Here is a 12,438-nt window from a genome sequence, read left to right as displayed (position 1 = left end):
TTCGATGGGCTGACCTATGCACCATTACACCAAAGAATTCCCTGCACCATTTTTTCAAAACGCGCCATGCCCAAATTATGCCATGCATTTTGGTACAATTTAATGCAAAGTGCATGGCACAGCAAGGTGCACTGGGGTGCCATTAACAATGAATGGCACTGCAGCATCTTAAATGTGTCACATGTTTTAGCACACGGAGGTTGCCACAGCACACACATGCGATTTGTCTCCATTCATGCTTGTGCAATTGCATATAATAATGTGTTTTTTAGAGCATTTTGGATGCATTGTAGTTTTTTTAACCATTTCCATGCTTATTGTATTTATTGTTTTGGCCAATGACAAGCAATATCTGCTGTAACATCATTAGGCATCCTCGTCTCTCGGAGGTCCCGCTCTGACCCACCCACTGTGTACTTTATTCGCCCAGGTCCCTGTCTGACACGCCCACTACTTTGTGTTGTTTGATTGACAGGCCCAAGTAGTTTTCGGGAAGCACTCCAAACATCCTTAATTCCACGCTTGCACCTAGGCATCTTGTCGCTCAAAGCTAAGCACAACAAAACACTCAAGACGAGGAATCCCATTTGCTTGTCTTGAGTGCGACAAAACGTTCAAGACAAGGAATCACATTCATTTCTATGGCCCCTGTGCCCACCTTAGCATTTTGTCACAAGCAGAAAAACTCCTGTCACTGGAAAAAGTACATGAGCTATTGTTTGGCAGATTAAAGTGCTTTTCGATCCTATAAACTTAAATGAAAAACACCCGGAGACAGAGGCGTAACTAGAACCTTCAGGGCCCGGTGCAAGAAACCATGAAGGGCCCCCCAACCCACCATGGCACCGTGTGGTTAACAGAAAGGCAAGCGTGGGACCTCAGGCAGCCACTTCAGTTTAAAAATTTAGTGCCGGCTTTCTGTCAAGAACACCGACCCAGTATCTGCGTTTATGCACAGACGGGATTAACGAGGAAACCGGCATTTATTTACAAAGTATTCATTTGTAATTGTGCATGGCAGTAAATGATGGACGGCATATTATTAACAGTCACAATTAACGATTTCAGCTAAATACTTTGTCATTAAATGCCGGTTTCCTCAATAATACTGGTCTGTGCGCAAACGCAAATGCTGAGGTCAGCAAATTTGACTACGTCAGCGTTCTCAATAGAACACCAGTATCTGCGCTTATTATCGGGGGCATTTTCACGAGTATGTGTAGTCGTGAAAATGCCAAAGTATTGGCACTGGTGCATCCCTACTTAAAAATATAATGCATTGCTGGGACTTGTAGTCCTGCATAGTTGGCGTTATGCTGCATTGCTGTACAATCATTATACAGCCATGCAGAATACTACCAGCTATGCAGGACTACAAGTCCCAGCAATACATTATAATAAAAATCAGCAATGCAGAATTCCACCAACTTCCCCCCCCAACTTGGTGGAAGTTGGCAGAATACCACCAACTATAGAGGACTACAAATCCCAAAAATACATTATACAGCAGGGCAGAATATTGCCAACTATAGAGTACTACAAATCCCAACAATACATTATACAGCAGGGCAGAATATTGCCAACTATAGAGGACTACATATCCCAGCAATATCTTATACAGCAGTGCAGAATACTGCCAAGTATAGAGTACTACAAATGCCAACAATACATTATACAGCAGGGCAGAATATTGCCAACTATAGAGTACTACAAATCCCAACAATACATTATACAGCAGGGCAGAATATTGCCAACTATAGAGTACTACAAATCCCAACAATACATTATACAGCAATGCAGAGTACCACCAACTATAGAGGACTACATAGCCCTGCAATGCAGGGTCTCTGGAGGGCTGTGTGAGTTCTCAGGTGGTCTGCATGGGCTCTTAGGGGGGCTGTGCGGCTCTGAGGTGGTCTGTACGGGCTCAGGGGTGGCCCCTATATTAATCCGAACCTGGGCTCGTGTGCCAGCAGAGAGGGCCCCGCATGCCCTCTCTGGCACGCGTGCCATAGGTTCGCCACCACTACCCTAAAGTGATCTCATATAGGTTTGTTGACCAAAATCCTCAGTAAAGGTACCACAGCCTTAAGCTGGCCACACACCTTACAATTTATCTGCAGATTTTCTGTGGTCAGATGGAAAAGGTGCAACAGATTCCTCCATCTACACTTAACTGTGTGGATGGAGTAATGTCCACCTGGGCCAATCTATTGCACTTTTTCCATCTGACCACAGAAAATCTGCAGATAAATTGTAAGGTGTATGGGCACCTTAAGTCTCTATACAGTCTCCTCTATAACCATCCGAAATTCATATCGTGTAACTGTATACCCTACTTTAGGGGCTGATTTAGATATCTTCTACCCAGCCATACATCGGGTAAACGCCATTCATACTGCTTTCCTGCCACTAGATGGAGCCGGAAACATAGGAAATTCCTATGCTCCCTTGTCTCATCCAGTGGCAGGAATGCTGTAAGAAAGGCATTTGCCCAGCATATGGCTGCTACACAGGTTCCTGCCTTCTACGTTGCAGTGATGTCCTCACATCCTAAACACTGTAAAGAATGTGATGACTCGAGGATCCTTAGACCAATGCAGCGGAAGGGGAGGGAGGCTCCAGGAACTGGTCTAAGAACAAGCCAGCTCCGAGGATCAGGTGAGTTAAAAAAAAGATTTTCCGCACCTAGACAAAAACAAGCACTTAACCCTTGCAGTGCAGACGTAGCCCCACTGCAAGGGTTTAGAACACTTTGGCCAGAGTTCTGCTGCAAACTAGTTTCTATAAGTGAGCTCCAGCAAAGGCAGATATCTTCATGAGATCATTTTATAATTTCATAGAATTTGGACAGTCTGGAGAAGATACCTCGAGCTCAGTTTAGAGAACAAGAAATAAACTGTATGTCAATGGGAAAACAACCCCCTGCTCGTGTCACCCGGAGAGCAAACAGTAATTACAGATAAAAGCACACGGTGGTTATTGATTCACATCTTGTCTAGACATTTTACATACAAAGATGACATTATTCACCTTTGAGTGTTTGTCCATATGACATCAGTATGGGGGCAAGGTCCTGAAGCACCAAAAGTGAAATGCCAAAGAACCCCCCTTCCCCATTTCCAGGACACAAATATTTCCTGACACGGTCCCGTCTGTCATCAGTTTGAATAGTCATTGTGTAGATGGACTCTGCTGTGTATGTAGTGGGGCCGGGCATCAGGCCAGAAGCTGAGAGGGGCAAGCAGATCTCTTACATAATTTTCTGACTCGAGGGCCGGTTCACACCACAAAGTCTGCATTCTACAGCGCTCGGCCTCTGGAACGCAAGTCGGCCGGCTCCCTGCTTTGAGGGCCGTGAGGGGGCATTGAAGTCAATGGCACTGCAGCCACGCCCCCCGCCCGCAGTGCGATCGCAGGCACATTAGTGCTTGCAGTATTTTTTTGCAGATCACACTGGACCGGAACGCAGGCACTAATGTGTCTGCGTTCCGGGTGCGGGCAATCGCACTGCGGGCAGGGGGCATGGCTGCGGTGCCATTGACTTCAATGCACCAACACAGCCCCCCGCCCCTGAATGCAGGGAGCCGGCCGGCTTGCGTTCCAGTGCATTCCAGAGGCCCGAACACTCTGGAACGCAGCCTTTGGGGTGTGAACCGGCCCTAAAGGAGTTCCCAGCATATCCTATCCTGTTATAACATTATCATATAATAGGAATATATACTAGAGGTGTTTTTGTTAATGGAATCAACTCTTACTTGAAAAAGAAATCCCTTTTACTGTATGTAGTGAATGCTGCTCTCTGTCTGCCCATCACTTTCAACAACGTTTTGGATTCCCAGGGTGCTTTGCATCTCTTTCCCTGCTGCCTGATGAGATGCAATCTCTATTTCACAAGACTACATATATCCCATCATGCATTGTTTCCAGCAAGGCAGGCTCTGTGAGTTGTGACACAAGGAAGTGCATATATTAACAGGGCTTAGTGAAATTATGTCAGTGCATTGAGGAAGTACATCCTATGAGCATCTTCTATAAGTACGTTTACAAACTTCAAGATCAGGGGTTGGCAAACTCCGGCCCTCCAGTTGTAGTGAAATTACAAATCCCATCATGCATCTGCCTCTGGGAGTCATGCTGTGGCTGTCAGAGTCTTGCAATGCCTAATGGGATTTTTAGCTGCACAGCAGCTGGAGGGCTAGAGTTTGCCTACCCCTGCTCTAGATGGATGTGGTTATTACCAATGAGATAGAACTTATGGAAAATTAATACAGACAGTGGTGTATCAATAGCCATAGCAGCCTGTGCGGCTGCAATGGAGTCTGGGGGTGGAAGGGGGCCCCAAGTAAGGATTGCAGAAGTTGCTGCTGACACTGAACCTGTACCCCCGTGGCATTTCCAGTCAAGAAGAGCTGACATCAGATGTACAGGAGGAGACAATGCAGACAGCTCTTTTGCTACCTGACTTTAGTATCATTGAAAGTAGAAGGGTTGCCAAAGGGCCCCATTAAAATTTTGCTATGGGGCCCCATGATCTACAGTTATGCCCCTGAATACAGAAATACATATTTGCTTTTAGCTTTTGACCATACATACCCTTTACGTTGCCCATACACTAATAGATTTCTTGCATTTAGGCAGCGGGCTGATTGAAAGAAATCTAAGAGATTCCTCCATCAAGGCTAAACAGTGCGGATGGATGAATCTCCCCGGCTAGCTACTGTATTCTGACAACTGAATGCCGCCGCTGGCAGAATACCCAAAAAGTGACTGCAGCTGATTGGCTACAATTGGCAACAAGTTTTGGTAGGGATGCACCGATACCGATATAAAAATTTTGGTACTCACAGATAACGGCACTTGCGCTAGAGGGAAGCCAGCTTCCCGGGCAATCAGGATGTCGTGCAGCATGTCAGTACATACCGCCCGGCTTCTTGATTGCCCGGGAAGCAGGCTCCATGCCAATCAGCATGGAGCCAGCCAAACAGCATGTAGCCAGGTTCCCGGCTGGCAGAGTCACCCACTGTTGGAATGTCAGCTGATTCCTGTCAATCAGTCGAAATACTAGCAGTGTTTGGCCAGCTATAGACATAGGCTACACAGTAAAGGATTGACCATGCTTCAGACCATTCCTGTACAGAAGGGGGGCCGATGGTTGGAGGCACGAGGAGATTTTATGAATTCAAATAGCGAGGTCTAGGGGTCACTCCCCCTTGCAGAAGGGTGAAGGGTCAAAAGTACGCTCGGCATTGTGTAAGGATTGCATTTTTTGAGCTTTAGAAGTGCAGGGAGATATCTCACTCCTGTCTGGGCATTATCTGTCCTTTTATGGTTAGCCTTAAGCTGGCCATACATATTAAGATTTTTCTTGTTCAGCTTAATGAGAAAAATCTATAGATTTCCCCATCCACACTAGACGACCGCTGACTACACAGACAGTGTATAGAACATGATGACTGTGCCGCCCCAATAGGGGCATAGAATATGAGATGCATAGCCTCAGTTAATATTAGCATTGTTATATAGGTTAGAATTTATATAGTGTGATTTGCCTAACTATTTTCTCATAGCTAAATTCATGTGTTATCCTATGCTGCCATCTAGTGGCCTTTTGTTGTAACAAACATGTTTTCTGTAATTATTCCTCATGTGACGATGTATTTCCCCCTAGTGTACGCCCCTTCCTTCTTCCTGTGTGCAGTACTTCCTGTGTCATGGCCACAGTTAGAAGCCACATGTAACAAGGACACACATGTAATCTGCACAGTACGTAGGAAAGGCATCATTTTCTGACCGCACAATACTATAACCGTTCAACTGCTGTTCCTATCATCTGCTGTAACCTGATGTTAAAGAATAAACACCTCTTTTGAATGAATCGGTATTGATGAGTTCAGCTATCTGACGAGGATTGTCCGCAGTGAGTATATCTGCTTATACAGGCCAGACATAGAGGTCTCAGCAAGGGATATATTTCGCTATCACAACGATCGGAGTCAGAATAATGACTCAGGGACCTTAGACCGCTACAACAGAGAAAGAGAGACGCTGAAAGGACTGGTCTAACAACAAGTCGGCTCCGCGGATCGGGTGAGTATAACTTTTTTTATTTTAGTCTCTAGATGAAAACAAACAGTTAACACTTGCAGTGTGGGGGGTAGCCTCACTGCAAGGGTTAATCTATTTTTTTTCCCCCCCAGAGTTGTTCTTTAAGATTTCAGTTCCCCCTTAACACTACACAGCATGGATGGAGGGCTCTCCCCTGCTGGCTTTTGCACTCTGACAGCCAGTGCCTGACTTTCGTTGAGCAACGTGGTGCTGGCAGGGTGACCCACAGTTTGAATTTCAGCCACTTCAGCAGTAAACAACCAAAATTGATCCGTGTATGGCCAGCATCAGACTAAAATTGCCAATTCAGCAACTACCACAAGCAATTAGCAGTTTCTGAAATTCTATGATCTGTGTATGATTGGGCTTTCAAACAGGACTGCCACAGCATAGCCAATGAGTCTTCCAAGAGTTGCATGGCTTAGCCAAGTATGAAGAATGTGGGCATAATACAAGAAGCCCAAGCAGCCACAGTTCAGGTGGTGAGTGCCCAGACAGCTCATTAGATAGCGGTGGGTGCACACTGGCACAGGGCACTCAAACAGAAGTGTAATGGACCAGTAGATCAGATACCCAAGTCATGCCTCACATGGAACAGGCCATGTAATGGTAATGCTGGCTACAATTATACAGAGTGTAGATATTTAAAACAGGATACAGACTGTTATATTATTGGTGGGTTGTCAGGTTACATCATCAGGTAATTGCAGCTTAAGGAAAGTGAGTGGCTACTGATTATGACCTGTGAACTACCAGGTTTAGCCATTTTTGCTTCCAACCCTGCTGAAGCGCACAAGGCAGCCACCTATTCTGCCTACCCATCGGCTCCATATAATACACAAACATTCACCAACCATTTTACTTTGTTATGATTCAGACACAACTGTTGATAAGCAATGCTTTCAGATTAAAAGGGAAATCTTCCTGTTATCCATTAATCTTTTATTTTTCTGCCCATAAGGGCTGAACAACTATTTATATATTCCTTTGGAAAAATCCTATTAAATATTTATAGGACACTACCTGAAAATCTGCTTAGGGCTGTGTTTTAAAGTGCAGGAAAGCACCCGCTTCTCAGATTAGCTTATGGCCTTCAGCTAAAAAGAGCAGTTTAATATGGGAATTGCAATGTTGTGCCCTGTGCATTATTCTCGTGAAGATCCAGTGGCTGCCAGTTACATCCCGCTGGCATTTGCTGGTCCTATGTCAATGCAGCCAGCTCTTATGGCAGCAGGTGACTTTTAGGCCAGGACCCTCTTTTTAGAAGTGTGCCATCTTCCGGCCAAAGTAGGCAAGGGCAAATTAGGCATAATCCAGTATACGGGGTAGCAGGGACAGGTTTCTCTCCCTATGTCAGGGGCTGAACAAAAGGTTCCTGCTGGTCCTTGTAAGCTTCCATGCTTGCTCTGGGAATCCTGTTAACTCCATTGGTTATGACCCTGCTTCTTGCCCCGCCCCCAACATTGCCAATTTAGAATATGCTTGATTATTTGGTACTACACTTGCTTATGAACTGTCATCAGATGGTTATATACTGTGATTGTGACATGCCAAAATCCACACCTCCTTGCTGGTGTCTCTGGTGAAGATTGAGTACTCCTGAGCATCCATTCACACATTCTTAAACCATGAAGAATCACATTATTTTCAACGGGGTCTTTTCGCACCTGAGTCTTCACACCTGACTGTTGTGCACTTGGAAAACCTTTCACACCTTTCTTTCACACCTGACTATTGTGCACTTGCAAAAGTACATGAGCTTTTTTTGGCTAACATCTCAAGTTTTTGGTCCCTTAGACCTAGAATAGGAGCTCCTGAAGAGCACACAAATTGGCACCAAACAATTGTCTTATCCTCGTAGAACTGGCTTTCCACTGGCTAAAACTAGAACATGCAAAAAAGCTTCAAAACCTAAAAAGGTTCACGCTTAAGTATGAATGGGGACTTCCACTTATTACTCTGTGGCACAAAGCATAAACACATATCCTGCACTTCTGTTGCATTTTTATGGAGGGCTGTTTATAAGAGAGGCATTGTATTCTAATGTTATTATACACCGATCAGCTATAACATTATGACCACCCGCTTATAGTAGGTCCCCCTTTTGCCACCAAAACAGCCCTGATCCGTTGAGGCATGGACTTCACTAGACCTCTGAAGGTATGCTGTGGTATCCAGCACCAAACCATCTGTAGCAGATCCTTTTAGTCCTTTAACTACTTGCCGTCTGCCCGTTGTAAATAAATGGACAGACGGCAAGCTCCTTCCAGCGGGGCAACATGAATATATGGCTTCTTTTTCACTGCTTGCATGCGCCTTCTAGTGCGCGAGTGAGTAGAACACACTGACAGGGGTAATCAGCTGGTAACGGCTGTTATATACAAGCGTTTGGGCGGCTCTATAGCCATCCGATCGCTTGCATGTGCCCAGCAGTGTGCGTCCCCTCCTTCAGCACCGCACCCCCGCCAGCACCGTTACCGGCTATTCCAGGCTCCGCGGCCCCCTCTGCGGGCCCAGGACTGGCTCGGCAGCTTTCAGCATTAAGATCAGAGAGAGGTCAGCACTCTCCCACCTGCTGATCTCCGATCTCTGAATGCGGAAGTGGTGTGTATTACATCACTTCCGCATTCAAAAAAAAAAATGTAAGTCACATATAAAAAATTAAAAAAAACAAAACAAAAAATCTTTATGTCCCCTGCCCCCACGTATACTGTATATGCATGTACAAACGTAAATAAGCGTTGGGTGCACCAATGTGCGAAAAGGACAATTGTGCTGCACATGTTACATATCACTGCGAATGTCGAAGTGCAAGCAATAATTCTAGGGCCATCACTCACTGATAACACTAAACTGATGAGCGGTAAAAGCTTTTAAATTGCACCGATATAATGGCAGCCGAAGCATATTGGGCGAAAATTGCACTTTTGGCAAAATGCCGAAAGTGGAATTTTTCTGCCGATATAGCGGCGCATCCGTTCTTTCCCTCCTCCTCGCTGGGCTCTGTGTTCTCAATCTCTTTTTCTATTTTAAAAGGGAAATATCAGGGATCTGATATATAATATTTCCCAGAAGCATCTAAAAGTAAAGTAAAAAATAAAAATATTTAATAAAAATAAAATATAAACAATTTAAAAGTTTATAAAAAATGAATAAAAATTAAATATTTGAAAAAGTAAAAAAAAAAAAGATTTTCGTTATCAGCCAGATATTTTTTTTCAATTCGGTTTTGTTTCGGGTTTAAAATTTTCATTTCGGTGCACCTCTAGTTATAACCCTTCCCTTCACTTCCCATCTGATAGCCACAATAGAAAGATAAAGGAAATAACTCCAAAGTGAGGAAAATTCCTGGTGGTCAGCTGGGTCAAAACTAGTGTCCCTAATGGAAGATTTCCCATCTATTTATGTTCTGATGACAACCCAGAATGTGGGATTTTCTTTCACTGTCAATGATAATGGTCACCAGCGCAAATAGGATGAATCTCCCTAAAGGTGCCCATACACTTTACAACAACGTACGATCTGCCCATTTTGGACAGGCAGATCGTACTTGAGATCATCGCAAGCCCGCCCCCCCAAGGGGCGGGCTTCCGATGACTGCAATGCTGAACGGGCAGTATGCGCGTGCGCACACCGGCCCGTTCGGCAGTTGTCTCTCGATCATGTTAAAAACTAGCCGAAAATCATACGATTCTCGGCTGGTTTTCCAACATGCTCGAAATACAAAAGTTGTGCGACCATACAGTAGGAACGGTCGCACGCCTTCCATACACTGCACGATTCTTGTACGATCGCAGGATTTCCCGCGATTCCCGTACGAGAATCGTGCAGTGTATGGGCACCTTAACAGGGACACAGACAGCAATACAAACCTGACAAGTGTCCTAATCACTCTCCACTCTATCCAAACTTAAAAAAAGTTTTGGCTTAAGCTGAGATTAAAATTAATAGCAGACTGAGTATTGTTAAATGCAAGTAAACGACAAGGAATTATTTCTGGATGACCAAAAAAGTATATACGATTTTGTTTGCATATTATTTTATATTGTATTTACATTATTTATATACACTAATGTATTTGCAGAGAGGCCACTGCTTCCACACTGAAAGCAACAGTCCTTCTTTGCAGTATGCTGGCAGGGGACAGGCTCTTCTACTCAGACTGTGCCTGCTTTCTTAACAAAATGAATTGTGAGACTTTGAACACCTTTTGTTTTGATGGACCTGGTATGTATTGAGCTGACTTAAACTCAACACCCTTTTGAACTTTAAACTACATTTGAATTTACTTTAAGAAGTGGATTTTCAAAGTCTGAGCTTAGCATTGTGATCCAAAAGAAATGGCCACACAGATTACAAATTCATTTTATATTCCTCTGTCTACAGGAATCTAAAGGTATATGGGCTCACATAAAATGTAATACATTCACACACAGAAATTGTATGTAACATCGATAGCATAATATTAGGAGATAAGTAGACTGGAAAGCTGGTGATCCTTTATTCTGATTTTTTATGCATTACAGATGTTCCTCACTTACCGACTTACCTGTTTTGCGACCACTCGCACTTACGACGGAGCGCCGATCGACCTCCGACCTTGCGCGTCAGCGTCAGTGCGCCGTGTCGCCGGCGGAAGTGGTGTCCTCCGATCTTCATTGCGGGTCCTGGTAAGTATTTTCATTGCCTGATGTACAGTACACTGTTCGTTACTGTACATCGGCAACGATATACAGTACTGTACTAATGCAGTACAGTACTGTATAGAGTTCCTCACTTAACGACCAATCCGTTTAACGACCTGGTCGTAGGAACGGAACTCGGTCGTTAAGTGAGGAATACCTGTATAGATAATGTTTTAGTACTTCTTTGGTGTAAAGAATAAAACCTTTGACCTTACTCCCTCGCACACTAGAAACTTAGTAGCAGAGATTTGTAGCAGCTATAAATCACTCTTCTTGATTTGTATGGTGATTTGTAGCTAGCTGTTGTAGCCAACAACATTGTTTATCTATGCCGCTAAAAATTGCTGGTGTGCTGTATTCATCATCAGCTGCATTGGATAACATGAGTAGCTATCGCCATGAAGGTTCTTCTTATTACAACTCGTTTCTGCCCTAATACTCTACCCAATAGGATTATGTATTTCAGCACAGTAAAATGGGGGCGGGGGGGAAGTTAGTCTGTTCACCTATGTGCACGGGTACAGTCATAGCTGTGATGCACAGGGGGGCATAGCCAGGATGAGGAACAAAGGAGTCCCCCTGATGCCGTGCGGGCCTCCTGTGTCGCTATGGCATCTCAGGCTGCTGGCTGTCACTGGCGGCTGTAAGGAGTTACGCGCTGCTGTTCAAATCACTGACAACCTGTCAGTGATCTGTGCAGCGGTGCGTTCCTGCTCACAGTCGCTGCAGAGTCAGTGACAGTCAGCTGCTGTGGAGGAGGAGGCTGGGCCCCGCGTCGGCTGCGAAGGAGATGGCAGGGCCCGGCGACAGAGGAGGAGGCGGGGCCCGCCAGCGACCGTGGAGGAGGAGGAGGCGGGCTCCGAATCGGGGCTGACAGGTAAGAGGTGTGCAAGGGTGTGACCAGCCCATCTGAGACCCTGCAGAGCCCCACATAGAGAGTCTATGGTGGGCTCTGCAGGGTCACTCTCAGGTGGGCTGTTTGGGATATCAGGTGGGCTCTGCAAGGGGCATAACTAGAAATCCCAGGGCCCCATACAAAACTTTGCTATGGGGCCCTGTGATTTCTACTTACGCCCCTGATGCATACAACCTCTGTCCTTTGGCCATAGACAGCCTCCGTATTTGTATCTCCATGTTTCCTTCAAATTGCGACAATATTTTACAACAGGCTCAATTCAAAAAGCTTTAACACAAGGATAAGGATCTTTAATTTTGCCATGTGGCTATAATTTTCAAATCCTATTGGACTCATTTATTTGAAAATAAAGATCCTTATCCTGGTATGTTAACAATTTGAAGTGAGCCTGACGTGTCCAGTTTTGACTTTTCACACTAGATGGCACTATTGCAAATATATTGACAGCTTCATATGATGAGGTTTGTTAAGTGTATCTACTTAGAGAGAGTAATTAACTGTTTACTTACATTTCTGAAGAACATATAGTGTATCAGTTTGTCTGACACCTGGTACCTTGTGAGAGCACTGTAGTACATGTGGAAGGACCATTGGTGTTGGTTAGAAAATTACACTACACACTAAAATAAAGCTGCGGGGTAAAACGTTTTTCTCAATTAAATGTTACAGGAACCTGATAAGGGTTTTGATCGATGTTGTTTAATTGCTTTCTTTTTTTTTTTTTTTTTA

This window comes from Nanorana parkeri, unplaced genomic scaffold (genome assembly GCF_000935625.1).
Source record: "Nanorana parkeri isolate BGI_ZX_2015 unplaced genomic scaffold, ASM93562v1 scaffold147, whole genome shotgun sequence".
NCBI lineage: Eukaryota > Metazoa > Chordata > Amphibia > Anura > Dicroglossidae > Nanorana > Nanorana parkeri.
The sequence above is the reverse complement of the archived record's forward strand: the minus strand, read 5'-3'. Positions refer to the sequence as shown.